At 40.6% G+C, this 9,315-nt stretch overlaps 1 non-coding gene across 1 annotated transcript; it reads right to left on the reverse strand.

Annotated features, from left to right (window-relative positions):
* Positions 1 to 4,726: 4,726 nt before the first annotated feature.
* On the reverse strand, positions 4,727 to 4,815 carry LOC132421465 (small nucleolar RNA SNORD88). Its single transcript, XR_009518711.1, has one exon. It is a non-coding gene; the product is annotated as a small nucleolar RNA SNORD88 (small nucleolar RNA).
* Positions 4,816 to 9,315: the final 4,500 nt, after the last annotated feature.

The raw sequence follows: 9,315 nt of genomic DNA on the forward strand, positions 1-9,315 counted from the left end.
CCTGTGCTCCATGCTCCGTGCTCCACAACAAGAGAAGCCACCGCAATGAGAAGCCCACGCACTGCAATGAAGAGTATCCCCTGCTTGCCGCAGCTAGAGAAAGCCCACACGCAGCAAAGAAGACCAAACGCAGCTAAAACTAAATAAATAAATAAAATAAAAAATAAAGAGGACCCAAGTACATTTTAAAAAAAGAAAAAAGCATATTGTCCCATCGTTGAGCTGTGGAAGTCCTTTCAGATTAGCCCCAGATTTCTCTTAACATGATTCCAGTAGTCTTGGATAGCTTCCTTGCTTTCTGATATAACAAGATGTTCCAAGTTCATCTTGTTTATTTCCTGCCTCAGATCTAGAATCAGATGTTTCTGATACAACAAGATGTTCCAGGTTCATCTTGTTTATTTCCTGCCTCAGATCTAGAATCAGATGTTTCTCTAAGAAGTCTTAGTTCATTTAGTAGTAAATGGCATTTAAAGACCACAATTTGGATGGTTGGATGCTTGTTGCTACTGAGTTGGTCACTGTTTGCCTTTTTCTAACTAAATGTAGGATTTCAGGGATTTTATCTAACTTTCTTGATTTTATATTTGTATCTCTTTCTAGTATAATCAACATCTTGGTTCCTGATAACATTAGCACGATTTATTTATTTTCTTTATTCTATTACATATATAAAACCATTTCTGAAAAAACCCAATATTACTAACAAGATGGCAAATGAAAACAGTTTAACATTTTTTGCAGTTCATTTCTTTCCTTTGGGTATATCCCATAAAAATGTAAGATTAAGAAGTATGCTACAGGGCTTCCCTGGTGGCGCAGTGGTTGAGAGTCCGCCTGCCGTTGCAGGGGATACGGGTTCGTGCCCCGGTCCGGGAAGATCCCACATGCCACGAAGCAGCTGGGCCCGTGAGCCATGGCCGCTGAGCCTGCGCGTCCGGAGCCTGTGCTCCTCAACGGGAGAGGTCACAACAGTGAGAGGCCCGTGTACCGCCAAAAAAAAAAAAAAACGGTGGAGGAGGGTATGGAGACGGATGGTGGTTACGGTTCCACAACATTATGAACATATTTAATATCACTAAACTGTACACTTTAAAATGGTTGAAATGGTAAATTTTATGTGTATTTTATTTTATTATTTATTTATTTATTTGGTTGTCCCGAGTCTTAGTTGTGGCAGGCGGGCTTCTTAGTTGCGGCAGGTGGGCTCCTTAGTTGTGGCATGCGAACTCTTAGTTGTGGCATGCATGTGGGATCTAGTACCCTGGCCAGGGATCAAAACCAGGCCCCCTGCACTGGGAGTCTTAACCACTGTGCCGCCAGGGAAGTCCCATATGTGTATTTTATCACAATAAAATTTTTTGAAAATAATATACAGTTAAACTATTATATTTTAAAGTCATTTGAAAGAATTCTACCAATAAACAGGTTAATTTATTTCACTTTGATTTTTATTTTTAGTGACTGCTTTCTTCATTTTGATTTTTTAATTGAGGTAAAATTTAAATACAGTGAAATGCACAGCCCATTTGTATAATTTGATGAGTTTTGATAAATATAAACACCTATTAAACTTATATACCAGTCAAGATATAAAACATTTTCCTCACTCCAGAGAGTTTTTCATGGCAACTATACTCTTATTTCTATCACTATATATTAGTTTTGCTGCTCAACAATTTTATATAAATGGAATCATGCAGTATGTAGTCTTTTGTTTCCATCTTCTTTGCACAATACAACATTTTTGAGATTCATCCATGTTGGTGCATGTATCAGCTCAGTAGTATTCTTTTGTATACATGTTCCACAATTTATCAATTCACCTATTGATAGATATTTGGGTTGTTTTGGACCATTATAAATAAAGCTCCTATGAATATTCATAAATAAGTCTTTTTGTGAACATACGTTTTCATTTCTCTTGGGCTGATATGCAGGGGTAGAACTGCTGGGTCATAGGATAAGTATTTGTTTAACTTTATAAGAAACTGACAAACGGTTTTCCAAAATGGTTGTATAATTTTATACTCCCACTAACAACATATGAGAGTTTCAGGTGCTGCACATCCTCACTAACATTTGGTATTGTTAATGTGAAGTGGTAGTTCATCGTGTTTTTCAGTAAACTTTATACATCAATGTACAATAAAATGTGCCTGTTTTAAGTATAGAGTTTGATCAACTCCACAATGTATATATGTGTGTAACCACTACCATAATCAAGTACAGCACATTTTCATCACCCCAAATTCCCTTGTACCCCTTTGCAATCAATTCCCATCCCCTCCCCAGCCCCAGTAACCACTTATTTGCTTTCTATCACTGTAGATACGTTTTGCCCATTCTATATAGAATTTCACATAAACTTATTCATGCAGTATGCACTTGTGGTGATCATGAATACGCATCACTGAAATCTTCTTTCAGAGAGTATATTTGGTTGGTGACCACACCTGCTGCCCCTCTGGACCTACTCCCACGTTTGCACCAAAGCCACACTTCCATAGGCTAATCCCAGCCAATGCCAGAGAACAACAGGGCTACAAAGGCAGGCCCAATCCTGTGATAAAAAGGATTCTTCCAACAGGTCCTTTGACTTGAAGATTCTTCATCTGCCTGGCCAAACCTTTTTGGGACCTACGCTGTACGATAAGACTCTTCCTATCCAATCCTCATTCCTTTCCTCTCTCTTTTCCACACATGTCAGACCTGTATCTTGGTCTGAAGCTCTCTCTGCCTTCCCTTGATCTCCCTCTGTGGTGGTTTAAAATATATCCACAAATTCAGTGACACTCCGTTCAAAAGGTAGAGCCAATTTCCTTCCTCTTGAGAGTGGACTAGACTCAGTGACTTGCTTCTAATAAATAAAACAAGGCAGAAGTGATGATGCCTAACTTCCAACGCTATGTCATAAAGAGGCATTATAGCTCCCTCCTTATTTTCTTGGTTCACTTGCTCTGGGAGAAGCCAGCTGTCATGAGGATACTCAAGCAGACCTATGGAGAGTCCTACAAAGTGAGGAGTTGAGGTTTCCTGCCAACAGCCATGTGAATGAGCCATCTTGGAAGCAGATCATATAGCCTCAGCCTCAAGCCTTCAGATTACCATAACCTCAACTGACATCATGACTGTAACCTCACAGGAAATCCTGAGTCAAAACCACCCACCTGGGCTTCCCTGGTGGCACAGTGGTTGAGGGTCCGCCTGCCGATGCAGGGGACATGGGTTCGTGCCCCGGTCCAGGAAGATCCCACATGCCGCGGAGCGGCTGGGCCCGTGAGCCATGGCCGCTGAGCCTGCGCGTCGGGAGCCTGTGCTCCGCGGCGGGAGAGGCCACAACATGAGAGGCCCGCATACAGCAAAAAAAAAAAACACCCACCTAATTTGCTCCTGGGTTTCAGATCCTTAGAAACTATGTGACGTAATAAATGTTTGTTATTTTAGGCTGCTAAATGTTGGAGTAATTTGCTTCAAAGCAATAGATAACCAATATACTCCCCCAATAAATCTCTTGCACATCTAATCACGTCTTGGTATCTATTTCTCAGGAGACCAAAAAATATTCTTTTGTGTTTTGTTTCTTTTATTTCAGCATAATGTTTTTTATTTTTCATATATGCTGTGTATATTTGTAGTTCCTTTTTACAGCTGAGTAGTATTCTATTGCATGAAGGTAACACAATTTGTTTATCCATTTTCCTACTGATGGATGGGTTGTTTCCAGGTTTTGGCAATTATGAATAAAGTTGCTATGAACAACTATCGCAAATCTCTTTGTGGATACACGTGTGTTGATTTTTCTTGGGTAAATGCCTAGGAATGCAATTTCTAGGTCATAGTGTAGATGTTTAGTTTTATAAGAAACTTCCAAATACTTTAATAAAGTCATTATAACATTTTACACTACTATTAGCAGTATATAAGAGTCTTAGTTGTTCCACATCCTTGCTCACATTCGGTGTTATTGGTCTTTTAACTTTTGCCATTTTATGGATAAGTGATGTTACACTGTGGTTTTATTTTTTATTATTTTTTATTTTTTTTTTTGGTTGTGCCACGCGGCTTGTGGGATCTCAGTTCCCTGATCAGGGACTGAACCCTGGCCATGGAAATGAAAGCCCGAAATCCTAACTACTAGGCCACCAGGGGACTCCCCACTGGGATTTTAATTTGCATTTCCTTAGGACTAATGATGTTAAACACTTTTTCATGTACTTATTGGTCATTTGTATATCATCTCTAGTGAAAACCCATTCAAATTGCTTGGCCACTTTATAATTGGGTTGTCTTTTTTTATTGATTTGTAGATTTTTAAAAATATATTCTGGGACAGGTTATTTATCAGATTGGTCATTTTGATTTAATTTTGTTTTATACTTATGTAAACCATTTACATGATTCCAATGTCAAATTTACAAAATAAGATAAATTCTAAAAGTCTACCTTCCATCCCTGGCTGCCTTACAATCTGTTTCTTCTTTCCTCCTATAGACAACTTTTGAAAAGTTTTTCATTTAACTTTGGAGTCACTATTTACTCTCTTTCTCTCTCACTCCCCATTTGGGAGGCAGGAAGTCAGATTGGCTCTACCTTTAAAATACTGTGTGTCTAGCATCCCACCATCTCCACTGACATTGCTCTGATCTGAGCTACATCATTGCTCACCAAGATTACTGCAAGTCCCCTGGCTGTATTCTCACTGTATTATTATTATTTTTAACCAGGGCGCCTCAGGCCCCCAGGTGTCAAAGTCCGGCAGGCACTTCATCCTCAGGGGTGATCGGAGTCCAGTGCTGGACATCATGAGAGTGGTTTCCCACTTTAATCCTTACAACCTCTACAGTCTATTCTCAATACAGCAGCCAAAGTGATCCTGTAAAAATCTACATCAAACCATACCATTCCTCTGTTCAAATGCCTGCATATGTTCCCTAATTCACTCAGAGTAAAAACCAAAGTCCTAACAATGCCTACAAGGCCCTACGTAATCTGGCCTCTATTATCTCCAATCTCATCTCCTATTCCTCTTTGTTTCACTCCTCTGCTCCAGCCACAGTGGGCTCCAGCTATGCCTTGAATATACCAGGCATACCCCTACCTTAGGGACCTTGTACTGGCTATCCTCTCTGCCTACAAGACTCACTACTGGATACCCAAACGGCCAACCCCCTTACTTCCTTCAAGTCTGCTTAAGTCTCATCTTAATAAGGCTCACCCTGACCAGCCCCTTTAAAATTGCAATCTTTCCTGCCCCTTCACCATTCTTCCCCATCACCACAGCCTGCTCCAGCATTCTCAATCACCCTTACCATATTTTTTCTTTTTTGCCACAGCACTAATCACTTTCTGACATACTATATACCTATTTATTATTTATTATCTGTCTCCCCGACTAGAACATAAGCGCCACAAGAGCAGGGATCTTTGTGTTTTATTTGCTGGCACACAATAAGTGCTCAATAAATATTACTGGATGAATTAAAAAGTGAATTAAAAAGTGAATTCTAGGCATTGTTCTAAGCATATTTAAAAGATTATCCCACTTAATTATCAAAATAATCCTTAAGGTGGGGTGCTATTACTAATAATTTGACAGATGAGAAAACTGAAGCACAGAGAGGATGAGAACTTGCCTAAGTTCACACAGTTGGCAAGTGAGGAAGTCAGTTTCAGAGAGGCAGTTATTTGAGTTAGGCCATACTCCTTAAATTTTTTGTGAGATGAGATGGAAACTTATTCCACAAATAAAGTAAATCATAAAGGTAAATCCCTAGATGAGAATTAAGGGTAACAACGCACTCAAGGAAAGAGATGCAGCCTGAACAGAAAGTTCAAGAATGGGGACTTCCCTGGTGGCGCAGTGGTTAAGAATCCGCCTGCCAATGCAGGGGACACAGGTTTGAGCCCTGGTCCAGGAAGATCCCCCATGCCATGGAGCAACTAAGCTCGTGTGCCACAACTACTGAGCCCACGTGCCACAACTACTGAAGCTCATGTGCCTAGAGCCCGTGCTCAGCAACAAGAGAAGCCACCACAATGAGAAGCCCGTGCACTGCAACGAAGAGTAGCCCCTACTCGACGCAACTAGAGAAAGCTGTGCACAGCAACGAAGACCCAACACAGTGAAAAATAAAAATAAAAAAATAAATTTATAAAAAAAGAATGGCTGAGGGAAAGGCAAATGGCTCAGATTGACTGAATGAAGGGGTTAATGCAAAGTACTTACAGGAGGTATCATTAGAAATGGAAGTTAGGAGGTATGATGAAGGATCTTCAAGAAAGAACTGATGAGGACTTCCCTGGTGGTCCAGTGGGTAAGACTCTGCGCTCCTGGTGCAGGGGGCCTGGGTTCAATCCCTGGTCAGGGAATTAGATCCCGCATGCATGCCACAACTGAGATCCCACGTGCCACAACTGGAACCCGGTGCAGTCTAAATAAATAAATAAATAAATATTAGATAGAAAGAAAGAACTGATGAGAAGACAAAGTATCTGTGAGTTTGTAATATTGTAAAGGGAACAAAATTTCTGCAACCCAAGTATATCTTGAAGGAAAGTAACTCTACTATATATCTCGAAAAAAAACGATGCAAAATTTAATTCATACACAGGCATGGCCTCCAAACTAAGTTTTACATATAGATTCTCTGTACCACCATCCTCTTAACCATCACATGAAAATCCTTAGCGATCCCTACAGGAAGAGGCAGCTTTATTCAGACTAAAGGAAAAGGTGTTATCAGAGGCCACAGCCAAACACTAACTTTTATTTCAGATGCTAATGGAATGGAAAAGAGAAAATAGTATCCATAAATGTTTCTTTCTCACATTTAGGAATCACTTTCTTAAAAAGAAGAGTGTGGAGAGTGAGGGAGGAAAAAGGGGAAGTTTCTTCGTTGTCCTTTGCAATGCTCTGCACAAGGAGGGTAAACCCAGTGACTTTGCTCTTCCCATTACTTAGGGAACAAATAATAATTAGGAAAATTATGCAACAAATGTTTATTGTGGGCTTCCTCTGTGTACTAGATAGAGTAATAAATGCAGACTTCTTCCCCATCTCAACCTTTTTAGAGATTACTCGGTACCCCATTAGAGGTTATTTCACTCAGTGCCTTTGCAGATAAACCAGCTATTCATGTTAAGAAGTGACCCTATGGCTGCTGGTATGTATTATGATCATAGCATTTTCCCCAAAAGCCAAGGATAAGCTTCTGACACATCAATCATGTAATCCAACACACCTCTCTCTGTGTAAAGAATGCTTTATAGGCAGAACTGAGTACAGGATGGGAATGTGAGCTGCATACACCTCCTTTTGGATATTTTGGTTGATAAGACCATGCAATCCAGCAGAGCAGGCTGGAATTCTGCCAAACGAGCTCATATCCCCAGAAAAACTAATGACATTCATTGGGCTAGCAGAGAGGAGTCAGTATTTTTTCTTTATGAATTATCACAGCTAGCTTAAGTCCTATGGAGACCCTAAGCATTGAAAGGATTATGGTACCTTCCTCTCCCACACATACATAATTCAGGATGAGTGTAATTAATTCCAATAAATTTCTGATTTTCTCATGAGGACAACTTCAATAATTGAAATACCAAAAATGAAATTATTTCTACAAAAAATTTAGAGATGCCCCTCCTACTTTGTTAAGCATGTATATGATTTACCTGTTGGGTATTTATCACCATATATTATGAACTGACAAAAGTCTGGGGGCTGAGAATCCCTTAATGGCTTAAACTTAGCCAAGGCTACCATTACCTTTCAAACAATTTACCATCTGTAATATCTTCTGCCTTATGCCCACTCCAGTGCATACCCAAGGAAAGAGCCTGTAATACCATCTTCCTTTTACACCCCCTCTAACTTCCTTTTTCAGTGATGGATCCTTAGAGAACCCTTCCACGATTCAAGGGTCCTTCATCACAAATAGTTTGGAAAGCATTGGTTGTAACTGCTATATCTACCAGTGCTGTATGACAAGAGTGTGGAAGAGAATACAGAATAGGAGAGTTCCCAAAAGATCATACCTGGTCAGTTCAAGGGGTAAACAGGAAAATGAAATACTACAGTGGGCTCTATAACCAGCACACACTACTGCATGTGCCTCACAATCATGTATATCATAGGTTCTCAAATGGACAGGTCTTTGAATGCTCCTGCCACAGCAAACTATTCCTAAACACAAAATACGACTTCATATACTTCTCAATTCATGTATAAATGTATTTCTTTAAAGATTTTATTCAGCTTTCAATGCATTGTACATATGTTGATCAGTGGTTTCTGTCTTCAGTTGTAAAATTCTGGAGCATAGATGCTAACACTCCACAGTTTTCTTTTAGTACTATCATAACCTGTATTTGCAGCTCTAATTGTTATTTTATTTATTTTATTTATTTTATTTATTTATTTTTGGCTGCATTGGGTCTTCATTGCTTCACACGGGCTTTCTCTAGTTGCGGCGAATGGGGGCTACTCCTTGTTGCGATGTGCAGGCTTCTCATTGCGGTGGCTATTCTTGTTGCGAAGCACAGGCTCTAGGCGCACGGGCTTCAGTAACTGTGGAACGTGGACTCAGTAGTTGTGGCTCGCGGGCTCTAGAGCGCAGGCTCAGCAGTTGTGGCGCATGGGCTTAGTTGCTCCGCGGCATGTGGGATCTTCCCGGACCAGGGCTCGAACCCATGTCCCCTGCATTGGCAGGCGGATTCTTAGCCACTGCGCCACCAGGGAAGTCCCCTGCAGCTCTAATTATTAAAAAAGCCAATTCTAGCAGGGTCTGAGATCACAGGCCTGAATTTCTGCCCCTACCATCTAATCAGTGTGTGGTCTTCCCCTATACCATTCATATCTATTGTCTAACCTCTTTGTCAGACTTGATGAAAGCAGAGCCTATGGTTAACTGCTGCTGACCATTATACTGAGGCCCTGTGCTAGTTAAAGGCTTCATCTCTACAGTTGCTATGGTAACTATCCCCTTCCTCTCCCTACAACCTATTCTGGCTCTACCTCCACGTGGCACTCTTTTCTGATTGCAGAAGAGGAGGCCTGCACATCTCTCTGTGCTCTTTGCCAGATTCAGATCTGCAAATTGTGGGGTGGAGGTGTAGCAGAGCATTGTCTCATGCGTCATATAGGGTGAGGCATCCCCACCGTCTTATGTTCTGCCAGTACTATTTCTCCCTCTCTGCTACAAAAAGGATTTTCAGGGCCCTGTCCATTTTTAAAAACGGAGATGTAATTGACATATTATGTTCATTTCAGGTAGGGCCATATCCAAATTGCAGAATGGATTGGATATTTTG

This window comes from Delphinus delphis, chromosome 2 (assembly GCF_949987515.2).
Source record: "Delphinus delphis chromosome 2, mDelDel1.2, whole genome shotgun sequence".
NCBI lineage: Eukaryota > Metazoa > Chordata > Mammalia > Artiodactyla > Delphinidae > Delphinus > Delphinus delphis.